Genomic DNA, 21,478 nt, shown 5'->3' with positions numbered 1-21,478 from the left:
ATTTTTTTGATTTTATAACCTGACCCTATTTCGATAAATAGACGTAAAGGACCATTTGTGAAGAAACAATATGATATTTCTAGGGACAGTAAGTTCCCTAGAGTGAGAGGAGAAATCTCTAAGATAATTGTTCATCAATCCTTGCTCAAGAATTGGAGAATTCATAAGGAAAGCTCACCAGGTCATCATCCAATAGGTAAGATTCTACTCCCTAGCCCTCAATTTTGGGATTTAACTGAAAATAGGCAATGAGAAAAGCAATTCTTGGGTGTGGGAGTTGACCCATATGCATGCATGTACCAACAAGGGTTGTGGGAAGGTCATTGAACTAGTGTGTGTGAACCCTGGGTGTTGAATTGGTTGTGGGGAGAAGGCAATCTTGTAGAAGGACCTTGTAGCTAATTTGCACTAATAGTGTTTGATGAAATGCTCAAATGAGCCGAACCCATGAACTTCTTCCTAATTATGGTTTAATTTTGTTACATTTCTAAATACATCAAAGTTGTTAAGATTTCAGGATCATTGTAGTAATTTAAGGAAAGCTCAAGCAAGGTATGTTGGCTAAACTTCTCTCTTAGAATTCAATCCCAGGATGTTCTTGTAAGTCCCGAGTTATTCATTATAAATTTGACTATTCCGAATAAGCTTTGTGTTGAAAGATGTATGCTGAAAATGTGTTCTGAATGCTCTTATCTCATTGTGTTATCCTTCGGGAATATGATCTAAGTATGGGCTGTGTATTAACATATTATTACTTCAAGTCATGTTTCAAATGAAAGCGATTATGCCAAATTGTGTAAGAAATCTCAATGTGCCTAGGACTCTTATGTTACGCCCCATATCTTCGTACGCGAGAGTATTCGTAAGTCAATTGATGCAAGATCAAAAATGAGATCATCTTTCAAAGTACATAAAGTAAGTTAAGCATCTTACCTTGGAGGTTACAAATCTTTAAGATCATGAATAACAAGTACCAAGAGGGTTGGAAAGCTTAGAAGCTAAATGTAAAATAAGTTTCGTCGAAAGCCAATAAGTTTGGAATGTTATAACATGCACTTTGGTGTGATACTAGGGTTCTTAACGTGATAAAGAGGTTATGTTATGAGTTATTTTTGGCTTATGATAGCCGTGTGTTACGTTTTGAAGTCAAGCGAGTTGTGGAACAAAAGTTGGCAAATGCCATCACAAGTTACATTCATAAATATGCTGAACATTAAGTGAAATGTAGCGGAGCATTTCTCCAATATACTTGTAATTACGGGATTGACCACATATAAAATTGAAGATCTACGAGTCTTGTTTCTAACTCATTAAACCATTCATCGATACGACATCGGAGTAGACAGATATTTGCAGTTTTGCAAGACTGTGCAGACTGCATAGGTGACAAGTAGGTGTGTCACTGAAACCTTTTGAGCAATACATTTCTTGTGTTATATGAGGTCTTTTGAGATATACCATATACAAAATTGAAGGGCATGTAATTTAGTTTCCAACCCTCTTAACCGTTCATTCATACGACATCCTGATAAAATGATACAAACATCGGAAGAAGGGCCAATGCTAGGGTGCCAACCTAGCACTGCTTTGACTTTTCAAAAGTTGATATATATAGGTTTTAAATCGGCTTTCTCTTCCTTTTATTCATATAAAACGACCATAGAACCCCCATAAACTTACAATTAATCTCTCTACAAGGGTTTCAAATAAGATTACCCTACTTTCTATGTTTAAGCTTTTAAATATCAAGGAAGGTTAATAAATTCGTTTCCTAATAGTTAGAACTCGCAGGACGGTAATCGGAAGCCGTGAGTTCAATTTATTTCACTTTATCCTATTGTGCTGCTGATTTATGGAGTTTGTAAGGATAAAGGACGTGGAGAAATGCCACATGTGGTAGGATAGTGGGCTGGTCGCTCGTCGTTGCAATTTCAGGCTAACTGATAACTTGTTGATTGGGTGTGTTATGGTATGTTTGGGTTTTTTGTTGTATTAAAAGTCCCAAATTGTAGTTAGGTTGTTTTTGAATTTCTAGTTGTATTGTGCTGTTGTTTTGCTTATAGTATGTGTCACGCCCCAAAACTGAGGAGCGCGAACAGCGCTCAACCGAATGAACCCGACCGAGAAAGCCTGTTAGATTCCTTCTACCCAAACTCATCCATTAATAAGGAGAATATATGTTTTCCCTAATTAAACAATAAAGTGGTCATGTCTGCAATTATCAATTTCTTACCATAAGATTCACCATTTTTAAAGTCTCAAATGGACAAGTAATACAACCACTACATAACATAGTTTGTCTTTCCCAGTACCAATACACAACCCGCGCTATGTCTACGGAGCCTCTATAGATAAATAATAGTATAATGATAATGTCGGCAACAAGGCCCCGGCTATACCTCAACCATAATACATAAAGAACAAAAGATACATGACCCCGGGATGAAGTGGGGATCACCAAGTCAGCTGGGAAGAAGGTGTAGTGCTATCACTGATCAATATCTCCTACTGTGGAACCACCTGCATCTATTTAACGATGCAGCGCCCCCGGCAAAAGGGACGTTAGTACCATTGACTAGTACTAGTATGAAAACTAAACACCAATTTAAGAATTTAGAAATACAAGATAATTATGATGAACCAGTGCGGCAATAGAATAAAATAGATAATTGTCTCAACCATAGCAAGCTTATTAAAAGCTATCAACAACATTTATAGAATTCAAGATGAGATCCTCTATAACCATCATCACACAAAGTGGCCCCACCGCCTCACCCGATGTATGTAGGTGGAGGTGTACGTACAATACCATAACTCTAATCAAGCGGCCCTACAATATGCGGGTGGATGTATAACCACAATACCAAGAACCTACACAAAGAGGCTATGCCGCCTCACCCCAATGTATGCGGGTGGAAATGCATCAACGATACCAATAGCAACACAAAGCGGCTATGCCGCCTCACCCCAATGTATGCGGGTGGTGGTGCCATAACAATACCAAAACCATACACAAAGCGGTCGTACTGCCTCACCCCAGTGTAAACGGGTGGAGGTGCAGTCCCACAATATCATAATCCCTACACAAAGCGGTCATGCTGCCTCATCCAATATATATGCGGGTGGAGGTGTGTCACAATCACAATATCTATACCATAATCGCCACACAAAACGGTCATGCCACCTCACCCCAATGTATGCGGGTGTAGGTGTATCACAATCGCAATCTCTACACAACTTGGCATAATAACTTTCACATAAATCACGACTAGAAGTTATAACATGTGGATACGTAATCCATAGTTCGGGACACATCCTCAATTTATAATGCAATATGATAAGAGCATTCGAAATACGAATTGAACATATATCTTCATCACAAAACTTATCGGAATTCTCGATTTATAATCAACATCTCGGAACTTACAAGGATAATGAGAATTCCAACTCTTAAAGAAGAGTTTAGCCAACATACCTCAATTGAGCTTCCTTAAATTCTAAAACGTTCCGGAATTCTTAGCAACTTCAATCTATTTTAGAAATATAACAAATTGAATCACAATTAGGAAGATGATTATGGTTCTAGTTCATTTGAGCATTCTATCAAACACTAGGTGTGCATTAACGTTTTAAGGCCCTTTTATGGAGGATTCCATCATCCCACAATCCAATCTTTACCATTTTTAGCTCAACAATCTTCCTACATCCTTTTATAACATATGCATGTAAAATAACCAATCCTCTTGCCCAGAAATTATCTTGCTTATTATCCATTTCTACACAAAATTCGAAATTGAGGGTTAGGGTGTAGAATCTTACCTCTAGGATGAAGACCTAGTGAGTTTCCCTTCTTAATCTTCCAAAACATGGGCAAGAATTGAAGGACAAATATTGGAGAACACCTTCTCACTCTAGGGCACCCTCTCTCACTCTAAAATGTCAGATAATAGCTCAAAAATGACCCAAAGAGTGTATTTAATGAAATAGGGTCGGGTTTTAAAAACCCAAAAATGGAGCTCTGGAACAAGGTATGCGATCGCATAACCGATATGCGGACCGCATATCGGTCGCATAGTTGGTTACAAAATAGCCAAAAGAACTGTCTGTGTACGCGATCACTATGTGGTCCGCATGACTGTTATGCGGTCGCATTAACTGTTATGCCCAATTAACTGCCTCACTCTGTGGCCATTATGCGGTCCGCAAAGTGATTCTACGGTCGCATAATGGACCGCAGAAATGCATTTTACCGCCAAATATTTTTCTTTACTTTCCGGGGTAAGCCTAGTCTGACACCATGAAACATTATTTTCTTTGCAAAATTTACTGGGCTTACCACTTAAGTACTTCAAAAGTTTCTGGGGTGTTACAATATGCTTTAGGGAGAAGTAAAATTAGGGGAAATGCTGCCCGGTTTATTTTAGAATCGAGTTATCGTTTGAGATACGTGATATACTAGCGCCATCTAAGTTGTACGTGTATTTCTTTGTTATAGGGTTGACGCGCTAGTTGTCGTAAGCTTGTTGTTGAGTTTCATTGACGGCTTGACATATGTTAAGGCTCTCCTTTCTTTCCTTTGGTCACGATTCATATGATACAACGTAACGAGCAAGCACACAACTTTCACAAATGATTGTATTCTTAGAAGTACTAGGATTACCTATGTTCTTGATTCCCCTTGTGTCCTACTATCATATCGTCTGTTCATGGGTCTCACTACATTCCGAGAGATCTTATTGACTAACATAATTATGCATTACATTCATTTAGACATGTATATTGACCAGTGACCAGATGGAGTTATATACGAGTATAATATATGTATATGGGGTATGGGTAAAGGTTATGGCGTTATATACGCACCACCACCTAATCAGATGGTATACATTGATGATTTCGCCCACAGAGGCCGAGATGATATGATGGGATACCCTCAAAGGCTTGATGATGTTAGGTATGCATATACCTATGCATGATATGATATTTATACGCATATACATGACATTATAAATGTTTCATGATGCACACAGCTATTCAGACTTACAGGTTGAGTCTTTTACTCCATGTTTCTTTCATGTCTTATATATACTACTTTTCATGCCTTACATACTCGGTACTTTATTTGTACTGACATCCCTTTTGCCTGGGGATGCTGCATTTCATGCCCGCAGGTCCCGATTGATAGGTTGACAGTCCTCAGCGGAAGGTGTTGGTGCACTCCACTTGCTCTGGAGTTGCCTATTTGGTCAGTATGATTTAGACATGTATTGATTAGTATGGCAGGGCCCTGTCCCGACCTATATGACATTTATATACTCTTAGAGGCTTGTAGATATATGTTATGTATATGGATACTTGTATGGCCTTGTCGGTTTACGTTTTGAGTGTACAAATGATCATGATGGCCTTAGAGGCCCGCATGTCATAAGTATACGTTTCTATATCATGTCAGGTCATCCTATGTCTACTATTCCCTTATGTTTTATTCTAGTTATCTTATGAAAGCCCTTCTAGCCCATTAACCCACGATGGTATGATAAGAAAAAAATACGTTACGTTGGTACTAGGTTGGGTAAAGCACTGGGTACCCGTCGCGGCGCATCAGTTTGGGTCATGACAAAAGTGGTATCATAGCAGTTCTATCCTAGGGAGTCTACAAGCCGTGTCTAGTAGAGTCTTGTTTATGGGTGTGTTGTGCACCATACTTATAAGTAGGAGGCTACATGGAATTTAGGATTGTCACTCTTTCTTCTTGCTCTAGATCATGTGGTAGATGTTTGCTTGTATATACTTGTTTTTATATACAACAATAACAACCCAGTATAATCCCACTAATGGGGTATGGGGAGGGTAGTGTGTACGCAGACCTTGCCCCTACCCTGGGATAGAGAGGTTGTTTCCGATAGACCCTCGGCTACCTCCCTCCAAGAGCTCCCCACCTTGCTCTTGGGGTGACTCGAACTCACAACCTCTTGGTTGGAAGTGAAGGGTCCTTACTACTAGAGTAACCCACTCTTGTCTCAGTTGTAAGAAATTCAAACTTCTAAATTCTATTTTATTCGTAATACAATGATACCTCATCCTAAAAGGCAGTTGGTAAGAGATTGAATGTGGTTGTGGAAGAGTTGAGTCAGAGGAACCTGATTTTGCATCATGCCTATGATGAGTAAATGTAACGTCTTCAGTAGATCATGTGTGTACTAAGACATGTAAGATTTTTGATAAGGAACCCTAAGGCATGAATATCGATCCACCCATGTGGTAAAAAGAAACGAGAGAATCAGAAGGAAGATACAAGTTTGAATAAGTAAAAGAAGGAAGGTGAAGAAGGATATGAGGTACCTAGTTAGTGAAGATTATAAGTATTTACAATTCAGGCAGAGAAATATAAGCATTATGAGTTACTTTCAACAGTAATAGATATAGTTTAAGAGAAGGATAAGATATCAGGATCCAGCTGGGGTTAGATTAACCCAAAATTATGGATGTATTGTTATCATTAACTAACATTTCCGAAGGATAGTGTAAAATGTGGTAATAGTTCTCCTTTTGAGACACCCGGATGGTGCACTCTAGTATAGTATAGTCAGATATGAATACTAGAATGTTCAGAAATTTTAGAAGATAGGTAGTGGAATCCTAGAAAGGATAAATATTTACCTTAGTATGACTCCCGCCCCTAGGAAAATTAGAATGTTATGCGACCCAAAGAGCCAGTGAGATGAAGCAAGGGGAGCTTAAAGTGGAAGAATGTTTTGTTGAAATTTTCAGAATAAAGTGATAGACAGAAATATTAGCAGGAGGATAAGAAAAGAGTAAATGAAGCATTATAAGTAAGATTTGTTAAATGGATGATAACGGTAAATCAAAATATGACAGGATTACAGGGTCTATAGTCAAGTGAAGGAAAAGACAAGAGGTTACAAGCCTTGAGAAACTAAAAAAGTATAAGCCATAAAGTTATATCCCCATTTTGAGAAATAAGTTGGTGACTCCAACGTGATTACCAAAAGGCTAAGTTAGACCCCCGCAGTAATATAAATCAGTATGGGCCAGTGACCAAGATAAACTGAACATGAATTAGGGATTAGAATATTTGATAATAGTCGGCATCGTGAGAATTTCAGAGATAGCGTTCTGACAATAATAGAATTGACAACAAAAGAATAACCTTTAAAGTTCATTCAGGAAGATGCTTCCCTAAAGCAAGCACTGTGAGCAGAGTTAAGCTTAAAGGACTAAGTATGCCAGTTAGACTAGGTGTCACCCTTGTGCATAAGGAATTTAGTTATCCCTGGTACAGAAGGGTTACCATAAGGCGAGTAAGGGTAATTGATGATATGAAAAGACGCCAAAGATGAAGAGGTAAAACATCGATAGGTAGATTATTGTAGCACTAAATCTTAGTACTCCCCTAACGGGGGGAATATGGTGTAATGTGGTATTGAGTTGGAGTTAAGTGGTTCAGGTAACTATGGAATGGTAAAGGAAGAATGTGGTAAAAAGGCGAAATGGATGAAGATGTATTTATTCAGATCCTACAGATATATGTCGCGACTCCAGAATATTATGTAAGCACGACACCGGGGGGAGGCTGTAAGAGTTCCTGGCCAGGATATTATTGATAATTAAATGCGAATGGACACTTTATACATAAGGAACCAGTGCAAGAGGTAAGGTAAGACAAAGGACATAACCCAATAGAGATTACGCAGAATATAGATATGAGAATGGACCAACAAGTAGTTAGTAGTTGATTTAAGAAGAGTCTAGTTATGGATAGACAAGAGGATATAGATATATCAATATATCGTGCAAGGTAAACGTAGTGAACCCCAGCATAGGGAATTCAGTCTCGCAGATATGAGATCGTAATCCTTGAAAATTTTCAAATAGGAGTTGGGGTAGTTAAAGGAACCATATAAGTTTTACGAAAATAAAAAGAGTTCCACTAGTGAGACAATCATAATTTCAGTTCAGATTTAACCCTATGAGCACAAGGGCATAGAGCTAAATAACTAAGGATAATTATAACCGAGTAAGAGCATCAAAAATTTCTTTCAGGTGTACAATGTAATAAGCTCGTAGCTTTACAGGAGTCAGAGGGTCTACCCTAAGTACTACAACGAAAGACTAGCTGAGGAAAAAGGCTTCAACCTATGTGTAGTAACTTGAAGAAGAAATGATCTTGTAACAACAGTCTCACTATAATATTGTATGCACTCCATAAGAAAGTGGCACCTATCGTGACTAATGAACGAGAAATCAAAAGTGATATTTGATATCATATGAGTTACAGGATATTCTAGTATTCTTGGGCAATAAGATAAGCCAAGTATTCATGCAACATGTGGTAGAACGATCAGGAAAAGTAATTGCTTACATTTAAAGACAACTGAGAAGGCACGAAAGGAAATCTATGGTGCTATCAAGTTAAAGGAAGGTTCCGAGTAATATAAATGGATATGTGTAGGTTGCAAGCTAAAGTATGGTAGAGCAACAAGGTTTTAGTTAGATATGAGTAAGGATAAGAAAATGTAAATGAGAAGGTGACGATAATAGGTAAGGCCCCGGGATAAATCTTAACAAGATATTTGATAGTTTTCGTAAGTTATAGAAAGCTTAGTATAGCCTGAATGAGCTCGGAGGAGTTTTAGACTATGAACATGTAGAAGAGAAAAAATGCTACCCTGTTAGTAAAAAAAAGGGCGTTATTGTGATAAATAATAAGAGGATGATGTTTAGGCCTTCGATTGAGTAATTATTCAAAGAGAAGAGATTTCATCAATTGCACGGAATTAAAATACCCCCATAAGATGAATCACATTGGAATGCTATGAAATACGATTATTGAAGTATAGTATCGTCCCAAGGTGGACCAGGAAAATCACATCAAATGTTCCCCTATGCAACGTGAGCCCTATTGACAATGTATTACGTAAGAGGGTTCAAGATATCAATGGTAGATTATGGATCAACATTAAATCGAATCAATAATGGATGGATAAAAGTTACAAAGTATGAGATGAGATTAGGCTGTCATTATTAAGATGAACAGTAATGGGGAAGCATTAAAGGACTTAGATTTATACATATAGGATAAGCACCGAGAAAGTAACCTGGAGTTGGGTAGAAGACCTCGGTAATAATAAATTGAAGTAAGAGTTATGATATAGTATGACCTATCTTGATGTAGCAAAGCAATAAGCAAAGATAAAAAAGGCTATGAAACAAGATATAGCAATAGTCATAAGTTCGACAAAGTACCGAGAGAAAAACTTCAGTACACCTATAGATTCCTAGAGGGACAACTTGTCAAAGTTCTGTATATGTTCCCAAAGTGAGTCCTAGAGATTTGATAAAATCTGGAGAAAAAAGGAGAGAATAGTCACATAGGCGCACATATAAGGACAAAGTTGTACAGGCTGCATGACAAAAGGTAGCAACAGTTACGAGATTGGAAGCATTCAGACAACAAGTCGTGGTGTAAGAAAGAGGCCTAAAGGGGGGAATGCCATGGCCTTGGGATTTATTCACATAACAATTGCCTAGATGGTAAGGACAATATTAAAATATTCGTAAGAGCTATGGGTTATGAGACTGATAAGCACATCAGTCAATATTCGAGGAAGAATGTTCCAAAGGGGGGAATGATGTTACACCCCAAATCTTCGTACGTGAGAGTATTCTTAAGTCAATTGATAAGCACATCAGTCAATGAGATCGTCTTTGAAAGTGCATAAATTAAGTTAATCATGTTACCTTGGATGTTACAAATCTTTAATATCATGAATAACAAGTATCAAGAGGGTTGGAAAGCTTAGAAGCTAAACAAAAGATAAGTTTCGCCGAAAGACGATAAGTTTGGAATATTATAACATGCACTTTGCGGTGAGACTAGGGTTCTTAACATGATAAGGATGTTATGTAATGAGTAGTTTTAGGCTTAATATAGTCGTGTGTTACATTTTGAAGTCAAGCGAGTTGTGGAACAAAAGTTGGCAAAGGTTATCACAAGTTACATTCATAAATATGCTGAAAACTAGGTCAAATGTAGCGGAGAGTTTCTTCCAATATACTTGGAATTACGGGATGCTCCACATATACAATTGAAGATCAATGAGCCACGACCTTTTCCACGTTTAGCCTGGTGGAAGTTCGTTTCATTCACTTCAGGGAATGGACAAGCAGTTTTGTGAGACTGCACAGATTGCATAGGTGACAAGTAGGTGTGTCACAGAAGCTTTTTCTGATATATGAGGTCTTTTTGGGATAAATTATATACCAAATTGAAGGTCTTCGAATTTATTTTCCAACTCTCTTAACCGTTCGTTCATACAACATCCTGATAAAAAGATTTAAGCATCAGAAGATGGGCCAATACTAGTGCCAAGCTACCACCTCTTTGACTTTTCAAAAGTTTATATATATAGGTTTTAAATAGGCTTTCTCTTCATTTTGTTCATAAAACATGACAAGAGAACCCCCATAAACTTACCTTAAGCTCTCTATAAGGGTTTCAAATACAATTAACATCCCGGGTATGAAATTAAGAAGCGATATCATTAGAACGATTTCTACGACGCAAGTATCGCTATATTGCATCTCTTGGGTCATCAAAATTCAATTTGATGTTCATACATGCCATAATTCATACATAACACACCCAATCAACAACTTGTTGATTGAATACAATTATGGCATGTATGAATTTGATGAATTTTGATCGAAAAGAATACATGCCATTAATTAGATAGTAATAGGTCATGTGAATAACACCAATTCATTTCTATTAGTTACATCATTAACAAGTCTCCAAAACAGTACACTATACATCTGTAGTCAAAGTAGAACTGATGATACAATTACAACAAGTTTAGTTTGACCTTCTCACAACAAGACACAACTCACACTCTATCAATAGAGCCTCTAATAAAACCAAAAGAGTGCCAAGACAATGCCGACAACAAGGCCCCGCCTATATCTCAAATTGCTATGTACGAAGGACAAGAGATACAGGACCCCAAAGTGAAGTGGGGCTCACCAAGTCAGCTGAAAAGAGGGTGTGCTGCTGTCACAAATAAACACCACCTGATATGGAACCACCTGCATCTATAAAAGATTATGCGCTCGCTGCAAAAGGGACGTTAGTACATATGAAATAGTACTAGTATGTAAAACTAAACACCCTCTTAATAGAACGAATAACAATAAATGGAGAAAGAAACGTGAAATCATTAAGAGACTCAAACGGTTTCATAGTGTCGAATTAAGGGAAAGTAATTGAAGTAAGCTTTAATATTTTTAGGTTGGGAGATCTTTTGCACCGATACACCATCGTGTTTTTAGCACGGAGTCCGATCTCAGCCCGATCAGCTAAGCCGTTCCACCCTGAGACATCTGCTCCCAATACCACTATGTGTGCGGCATGGCATCCGATCTCAGCCCGATCGGCTAAGTTGTCTCACCACAATGCCGTGTGGGTTGACATCACATCACATCACGCTAGCAATAATCTCATCCTATTCAAGGGGAAACATCTCAATACATCAATATCATCCCATATAAGGGGAAGCAATCTCTTCACATCAACACAGGGATTTACCCCTCAATCACTCCTACACCGGCACGTGTAGTTTCGAGGTTAAGTTAATTTTACCTACCCTTCCTCGGTGACTAAATGATACTCCCAAAGCATATATCAATAAAAGGATTTACCACACATTTCATATTCTTTTACATGTCATTCATTTCATTGGCACCATTGGCCATAATGCAATACCATTCTTGGCACGGGGCCGTAAATCATAATTCATGCTCTCTTCTTTAACTTTCAAATATCATCGTGGATAATCAACAACAAGGCTTTTCAAATTAAGACTTTAAACACAGATTTGAGCAGTTTAGGGTCTTAGGCACGTGTGACTTGTTATACAATTTGACATGATAGCTTTCATTAGAATCATGTTTTTAAATCATAACATATTAACACACAGCCCATACTTAAAACCACATTCTCAAACAGTAACTCAACACAACAAGAACCTTTGGAACATATATTGAACGCAAAATTATTTTTACACAGGGCTTATTCGGATTAATCAATTTATAATGAGCAGCACGGGACTTACAAGGTCATTGTGGGGTTCAATTCTAAAAGAGAAGTTTAGCCAACATACCTCCCTTTGAGCTTTCTTAATTGACTACACAGTTCCGGAATCCTAGCAACTTTGATCTATTTAAAGACATAACATCATTGAACACAAATTAGGAAGGAGTTCATTATTCTAACTCATTTGAACATTTTATCAAACACTAGGTGGCCATTATGATCTAAAGGTCCTCCTATGGTGGATTCCTCTATTTCATTACCCACAATCTACCCAATTGAGCTCAACAATCTTCCCACAGTCCTAGATAGTACATGCATGCATAGTGAACAACTCCCACACCTAAGAATTGCTTGGCTTATTACCTATTTTCAAGTAAATCTCGAAATTGAAGGCTGTGGAGTAGAATCTTACCTTTTGGTTGAAGACCTTGTGAGTAGAATTTCCTCTTCACACTCTAGTCCACCTTCCTCTCTTTAAAATATAAGTTTTAACCTTCTAAAATGATCCCTGATATTGTTTTAGTGTACTGTTTTGGAGACTTGTTAATGATGTAACTAATAGAAATGAATTGGTGTTATTCACATGACCTATTACTATCTAATTAATGGCATGTATTCTTCTCGATCAAAATTCATCAAATTCATACATGCCATAATTGTAGTCAATCAATTAGTAATAGGTCATGTGAATAACACCAATTCATTTCTATTAGTTACATCATTAACAAGTCTCCAAAACAGTACACTATACAGCTGTAGTCAAAGTAGAACTGATGATACAATTACAACAAGTTTAGTTCGACCTTCTCACAATAAGACACAACTCACACTCTATCTATTGAGCCTCTAATAGAACCAAAAGAGTGCCAAGACAATGTCGACAACAAGGCCCCGCCTATATCTCAAATTGCTATGTACGAAGGACAAGAGATACAGGACCCCAAAGTGAAGTGGGGCTCACCAAGTCAGCTTAAAAGAGGGTGTGTTGCTGTCACAAATAAACACCACCTGCTATGGAACCACCTGCATCTATAAAAGATTATGCGCTCGCTGCAAAAGAGACGTTAGTACATATGAAATAGTACTAGTATGTAAAACTACACACCCTCTTAATAGAACGAATAACAATAAACGGAGAAAGAAACGTGAAATCATTAAGAGACTCAAACGGTTTCATAGTGTCGAATTAAGGGAAAGTAATTCAAGTAAGCTTCAATCTTTTTAAGTTGGGGGATCTTTAGCATCGTTACACCACCGTGTTTTTAACATGGAGTCCAATCTCAGCCTGATCGACTAAGTCATCTCACCCGATACATCCACTAACAATACCACTATGTGTGCGACATGGAGTCCGATCTCATCCCGATAAGCAAAGTAGTCTCACCACAATGCCATATGGGTCGACATCAGATCACATCACGCTAGCAATAATCTCATCCCATTCAAGAGGAAACATTTCAACACATCAATATCATCCCATATAAGGGGAAATGACCTCTTCACATCAACACGGGGATTTACCCCTCAATCACTCCTGCGCCGGCACATGAAGTTTTGGGGTTAGGTTATTTTGACCTACCCTTCCTCGGTGACTAAACGATACTCCCAAAGCATTTATTTTCATACTCTTTCACATTTCGTTCAATTCATTGGCACAATTGGCCATAATGCAATACTACGACAGTCCTCCTAGTAGGCTATCAGCTCAGCGGAAGGTGTTGTTACACTCCACTTACTCTGAAGTTACCTATTTGGTCAGTATAATTTGGACATGTACTGATTGGTATGGCAGGGCCGTGTCCCGACTTATATGACATTTATGTACTCTTAAAGGCTTGTAGACAAATGTCATATATATATGGATACTTATATGGACTTGTCGTCCTAGGATTTGAGGGTAAAAAGGATCATGTCGGCCTTATTGGCCCGTATGTCACAAGTATAAGTTTCTTTATCATGTTGGGTCGTCCTATGTCAAGTATTCACATATGTTTTAATCTATTTATCTCATGACGGCCCTTTTGGCCCATTTACCCATGATGGTATGATAAGAAAAAAATACGTTACATTGGTACTTGGTTAGGTAAGGCACCGGGTGCCCGTCGCGGTCCATCGGTTTGCATCGTGACAAAAGTGGTATCAGAGCAGTTTTTTCCTAGGGAGTCTACAAGCCATGCCTAGTAGGGTCTTGTTTATGGGTGTGCTATGCACTACACTTATAAGCAGGAGGCTACAGATCATTTAGGATTGTCACTCTTTCTTCTTGCTCTAGATCGTGTGGTAGAGATCAGTTGTAAGAATTCAAACTTCTAAATTCTATTTTATTCGTAATACAACAATACCTCATCCAAAAAGACAGTTTGTAAGAGATTGAATGTGGTTGTAGAAGAGCTGAGTTAGAAGAACCCGATTTTGTATCATGCTTATTATGAGTAAATGTAAAGTATTCAGTAGATCATGTGTGTACTAAGACGTGTAAGCTTCTTGATAAGGAGCCTTAAGGCATGATATTGATCCACCCATGTGGTAAAAAGCAACGAGAGAATTAAAAGGTAGATACAAGTTTCGAAGAGTAAAAGAAGGAAGGTGAAGAAGGATATGAGGTACCCAGTTAATGAAGATTATCAGTATTTACAATTCAGGCAGAGAAATATTCAGAGTTACTTTCAATAGTAACAAAGATATATACACTTGACAACACCCATCTCAGTTATGCCCTATGGGAGGTAACAGATATAGTTTAAGAGAAGAATGAGATATCAGGATCCATCTAGGGTTATGTCAAAACGTGGTAATAGTTCTCCTTGTGAGACACCCAGATGGTGCACTCTAGAATAGTACAGTCAGATATGAATACTAGAATTTGATAACTTTCAGAAGATAGGCAGTGGAATCCTAAAAGGGATAAATATTTACCTTAGTATGACTCCCACCCCTAGGAAAAAGAGAATGTTAGGCGACCTGAAGAGCCAGTGAGATGAAGCAAGTTGATCTAAAAGTGGAAGAATGTTTTGTTGATCTTTTTAGAATAAAGTGATAGACAAAAATATTATAAGGAGGATAAGATGAGAGTAAATGAAGCATTATGAGTAAAATGTGATAAATGGATGACAACGGTAAATCAAAATATGATAGGATTACAGAGTCTATAGTCAAATGAAAGAAAAGACAAGAGGTTACAGGCCTTGAAACAATAAAAGAATATAAGCCATAATGTTGTATCCCCATTTCGAGAAATGAGTTGGTGACTCCAACGTGATTACCAAAAGGCTAAGTTAGACCCCCGCAGTAATAAAAATTAGTATGGGCTAGTGATCAAGATAAACTGAACATGAATTAGGGATGAGAAGATTTGATAGTAGTCGGCATCGTGAGAATTTCAAAGATAGCATTCCTATAATAATTGAATGGAGAACAAAAGAATAACCTTTAAAGTTCATTCAGGAAGACGTTTCTCTAAATCTAGCACAGTGAGCAGAGTTAAGCTTAAAGGACTAAGTGTGCCAGTTAGAAGAGGTGTCAACCTTGTGCATAACGAATTCATTTATCCCTGGTGCAGAAGGGTTACCGTAAGGCGAGTAAGGGTCATTGATGATGTGAAAAAACACAAAAGATGAAGAGGTAAAACATCTATAGGTAGATCATCGTAGCACTAGATCTTAGTACTCCCCTAAAGGGGGGAAGATGGTGTGATGTGGTATTAAGTTGGAATTAAGTGGTTCAGGTAACTATGGAATGGTAAAGGAAGAAGGTGGTAATAAGGCAAAATGGATGAGGATGTATTTATTCAGATCCTACAGATATGTCGCGACTCCAGAACATTATGTAAACACGACGCTGGGGAGAGGCAGTAAGAGTTCCCAGCAAGGATATTATTGATAAATAAGTGCGAATGTGTCACACCCAAAACTCAGGGAGCGCGACCGGTGCTCAACCGAGTGCACCCGGTCGAGCAAGCCTACTAGATACTTTCTACCCCAAACTCACTCATGGAAAAAGAGGTGACATATATTCATTAATTATACAATAAGGGGATCATGAATACAATACCAAAACCTTTCTATTAATTACTTCACTTTTAAGTCTCAAAATACACACCTTTTTATATTCTAAAGTAGAACAAGAGATCAAAACACAACATAATCTGTTTGACTTTTCTAGCACTATATACAACCCACGTAGTGTCTATGGAGCCTCTAAGAGATACAAAAGAGAGTTATGATAGTGCCGGCAACAAGGCCCTGGCTATACCTCAAAACGTGATACCAAAACGTACAAAAGATACATGACCCCGAAATGAGGTAGGGCTCACCAAGTCTGCTAGGAAGAAGGTGTATTGCTATCACTGATCAACACTGCTTGCTATGGAACCACCTATATCCATTTAAAGATGCAGCGCCCCCGGCAAAAGGGACGTTAGTATTGTCAAATAGTACTATTATGAAAATGTAAACACCATCTCAATAGAATGAGTAATAATACAAGGGGAAAACAGTCATGAGTTCAATAAGGGCTTCGAACAATACTAAAACATCAAATAAGGATCACATAAGTTCTCAAGTCAATCTCGATGTTATTAGGTTGGGTGATCATTAGTGCCGATATACCACAATTCACAATATCTCTGTATTCTTACACGGAGTCTGACCTCGACCCGATCGGCTAGGTCGTCCCATTTGAGACATCAACCATAACCACAATTTTAATTATTATTTTTAGCACAGTGATCACCATATGTGCAGCATAGCGTCCGATCACGGCCCGATCGGCTAGGCCGTCTCACCCAAGACATTACCTTTTTCAGTCAATCATCTCACATCATACTTTGTCATATTATTTTGATTCATTGGTACTAGCGATCACGATTGCAAAGTCATTCTTGGCACTTGGCCGTATTTCATAGTTCCAGTTCCCTTTTCCACATTCAAATATAATTATCATTATCAACAAAAATAGGGCTTCCCATTCAAGACATTAAATTCACAAATGAGCGATTTGGGAAATCTTAGGCACATAGAGGCTTTTCATACAATTTGGCATAACAATATTTATTTCGATCTTGACATGAAGTTTAAACATTTCTAACACATATTCCACATTTTGAGCACATCCTCAAATGACAAGATGACATGATGAAGTATTTAGAATAGGTATTGAACATACATCCTTCAACACAACCACATTAGGAATAGCCAATTCAATAATGATCAAGGACTTATACCAATTACATGAACACTGTGGGATTTGATTCTAAGAAGAAGGGGATTTAGCCAACATACCTCAATTGAGCTTCCTTAAACTTTATAACGTTCCGGAATTCTTAGCAACTTCGATCTATTTTATAAATATAACAAGTTGGACTAAAATTAGGAAGATTATCAAATGATTCTAACTCATTTGACCACATTATCAAACACTTGGTGGGCATTAATGTTTTAAGGCCCTTTTTGTGGATGATTCCACCATTTCCCAACCCATTCTCTACCATTTTTAGCTCACAACCTTCCCACATACTTCAAGGATACATGCATGCAAGACAACAACCCCCACACCCAAGAATTGTCTTTCTAATTATCCCCCCTTTTAGAAGATTTTCAAAATTAAGAGCTAGGGCATAGATTCTTACCTTTAGGATGAAGACCTAGGGTGCTTCTCTTGATAATATTCAAAGGATTATGCAAGAATTGAAGAATAACTTGACGAAGATCACTTTCTCCCTCTAGAACTCTCTCTCTCACTCTAAAGTATCAGGTTTTGCTCAAAAATGGCCCCTTACATCTATTTTAACGAAGTAGGGTCGGGTTTTAAAAACCCAAAATGAAGCTTCGGAATAGATTCTGTGGTCGCATATGCCACCACACAATGGTTATGTGATCCGCAAAATGACCACGAAATTGGGGTGCCAAAACTGGAAAGGAACTGACCAGGTCTGCGGTCACTATGTGGCCCGCAGACCTGTTTTGCGGTAGCATAATGTACCGCAAAACCTCCCTCCGAAAAATCCCAAAGCGGGATATGCGACAAGAGTGTGACCTGCAAAATGGTTATGCGGTCGCATAATGGGCCGCAAAAATGACATTAAAAATGGCCCAAAAGACTGCTCCACTCTGCGGCCATTCTGCGGTCGCAGAACGGACCGCAGAAATGCTTACTTCTGCCCAACATTTTCCTTCAACTCCCCAGCGCATTGTTCAATCCAAAAAGTCTGAACCCAAGAGAATGGAACCCCGATTTTTAGGAAAACTTTTACGGGGCCTTACAGAATGGACACTTGATACATAAGGAGCTAGTGCGAGAGGTAAGTTAAGACAAAGGACATAACCCAAGAGATATTACATAGAATATAGATTTGAGAATGGACCAACAAGTAGTTAGTAGTTGATTTAGGAAGAGTTTAGTTATGGCTAGACAAGAGGAAATAGAGAAATCAACATATCGTGTAAAATAAACGTAGTGAACCCCAGCATAGGGAATTCAGTCTCGCAGATACGAGATTTTAATCCTTGAGAAATTTCAGATAGGAATTAGGGTAGTTAAAGGTATCGTATAAGCGTTGCGAAAATAAAAAGAGTTCCACTAGGGAGACAATCAAAATTTCAGTTCAGAATTAACCCTACGAACATAAGAGCGCAGAGTTAAATAATTAAGGATAAATATAGGCGAGTAAGAACATCTAAAATTTCCTCCGAGTGTACGATATAATTAGCTTGTAACTTTACAGGAGTCAGAGGGTCTCCCTTAAGTACTACAACAAAAGACTAGCTGAGGAAATAAGGAAGAAGGCTTCAACCTACGCATAGTAACTTGAAGAAGAACTGATCTTGTAACAACAGTCTCGCTAAAATATTGTATGCACTCCATAAGAAAGTGCCACCTATCATAACTAATGAACAGGGAATCAAAAGTCATATTTGAGATCATATGAGTTACAGGATATTCTAGTATTCTTGGGCAATAAGATAAGCCAAGTATTCATGCAACAAGTGATTGAACGACCAGGAAAAGTAATTGCTTGCATTTAAAGATAACTGAGAAGGCACGAAAGGAAATCTATGGTGCTAGCAAGTTAAATGAAGGTTGCAAGTAATATAAATGGATATGTGTAGGTTTCAAGCTAAAGTATGGTAGAGCAACAAGGTTTTAGGTAGATACGAGTAAGGATAAGAAAAGGTGAGTGAGAAGGTGACGAGAATTGGTAAGGCCTCGGGATTAAGCCCAACAAGATATTTGATATTTGTCGTAAGTTATAGAAAGCTCAGTATAGACTGAATGAACTCGGAGAAGTTTAAGAGTAGGAACTTGTAGAAGAGATGAAATGCTGCCCTGGTAGTAAAGTAAGGGTGTAATTGTGATAAATGATAAGAGGATAATGTTTAGGCCTTCGATTGAGTAATGATTCAAAGAGAAGAGATTTCATCAATTTCACGGAATTAAAATACCTCCATAAGATGAATCATATTGGGATTTTATGAAATACGGTTATTGAAGTATAGTATCGTTCAAATGTGGATTAGGTAATTCACATCTAATGTTCCCCTATGCAATGTGAGCCATAGTGACAATGTATTATGTAAGAGGGTTCAAGTTATCAATGGTATATTATGGATCAACACTAAGGTGAATCAATAATGGATGGATAAAAGTTACAAAGTATGAGATGAGATTAGGCCATCATTATTAAGATGAACAGTAATGAGGAAGCATTAAAGGGCTTAGATTTATACATATAAGATAAGCAGTGAGAGAGTAACATGGAGTTGGGTAGAAGACCTCGGTAATAATAAACCGAATTAAGAGTTATGATATAGTATGACCTACCTAGATGTAGTAAAACCATAAGCATAGATAACAAAGGCTATGAAAAAAGATATAGCAATAGTCGTAAGTTCGACAAAGTACCGAGCTAAGAACTTCAGTACACCTATAGATTCCCAGAGGAACAACTTGTCAAAGTTCTATATATATTCTCAAAGTGAGGCCTAGAGATTGGATAAAAGCTGGAGGAAAAAGGAGAGAAGAGTCGCATAGGAGCACATACAAGGACAAAGTCGTACACGCTGCATGATAGAAGGTAGCAACAGTTACGAGATTGGAAGAATCCAGACAACAAGTCATGGTGTAAGAAAGAGTCCTAAAGGGGGGAATGCCATGGCCTTGGGATTTATTCACAGAACACTTGCCTAGATGGCAAGGACAATATTAAAATATTTGTAAGAGATATGGGTTATATGTTACACCCTATATTTTTGTACGTGAGAGTACGTCATAAGTTAATTGATGTAAACTCAAAAATGAGATCTTCTTAAGTAAGGTAATCATGTTACCTTGGAAGTTACAAATCATTAAGATCATCGATAACAAGTGCCAAGAGTGTTGAAAGGCTTAGAAGCTAAACAAATTGAAGAAAATAAGTTTCATCGAATGTCGATAGTTGGGAATGTTATAACATGTAATTTTGGGGTGATACTAGGGTTCTTAACGTGATAAGTTGGTTATGTAATGAGTTATTTTAGGCTTATGATAGTCGTGTGGTATGTTTTGAAGTCAAGCGAGTTGTGGAACAAAGGTTGGCAAAGGTCATCACAAGCTACAGTCATAGATGTGCGGAACATTAGGTCAAATGTAGAGGAGCTTTTCTCCAAATATACTTGAAATTACGGGATGATCCAAATATCAAATAGAATACCTATGAGTTTAGTTTCAAACACATTAAACCGTTTGTCGATACGACATAAGAGTAGAGGGATAATTGCAGTTTCACGATATTGCGCATACTGCATAGGTGACAAGTAGGCGTGTCACTTAAGCTTTTTGATAAATACATTTCGTGTGTTATATGAGGTCTTTTGTCATGCCCTGACCTCGAGGAGTATGACCGACACTCAACCGAGATACCCCGATTAAGCAAGACTGAGAGATGCCTTCTACCTAACCTTGCCCATTAACGATATATGAATCAGTACAAGTGATAGACATGAAAAGGGTCAAGTGTTCCACATTCTTTTCCCATTATTCAAAAGAGATTCATTTACGATTTCCAAAATATTACAAGTTTATAGATATGATGAAAAAATGTTTGCCAAATATCAACACTTTTGATTCAATTCCCAACATCAAACACCACCCACAACCTGTCTACCGAGCCTCTAAGTACAACAGAAGAGTACAATGGAAGTGACGACGATAAGGCCCCGGCTATAACTCAAAGCACAACATACAACGTCAAATTACATAAAGCCCGGAACATAGTAGGGCTCACCAAAACCTGCTGAGTAGAGAGTAACTGCTAACGAGGATCAAGACCGCCTGCTGATAAACTACTTGGATCCATTGAAGATGCAGCACCCTTGGCAAAAGGAATGTTAG

The sequence above is a fragment of the Nicotiana tabacum genome, chromosome 19 (assembly GCF_000715075.1).
Source record: "Nicotiana tabacum cultivar K326 chromosome 19, ASM71507v2, whole genome shotgun sequence".
NCBI classification, from domain to species: domain Eukaryota; kingdom Viridiplantae; phylum Streptophyta; class Magnoliopsida; order Solanales; family Solanaceae; genus Nicotiana; species Nicotiana tabacum.
Note: the sequence above shows the minus strand (reverse complement) of the source record.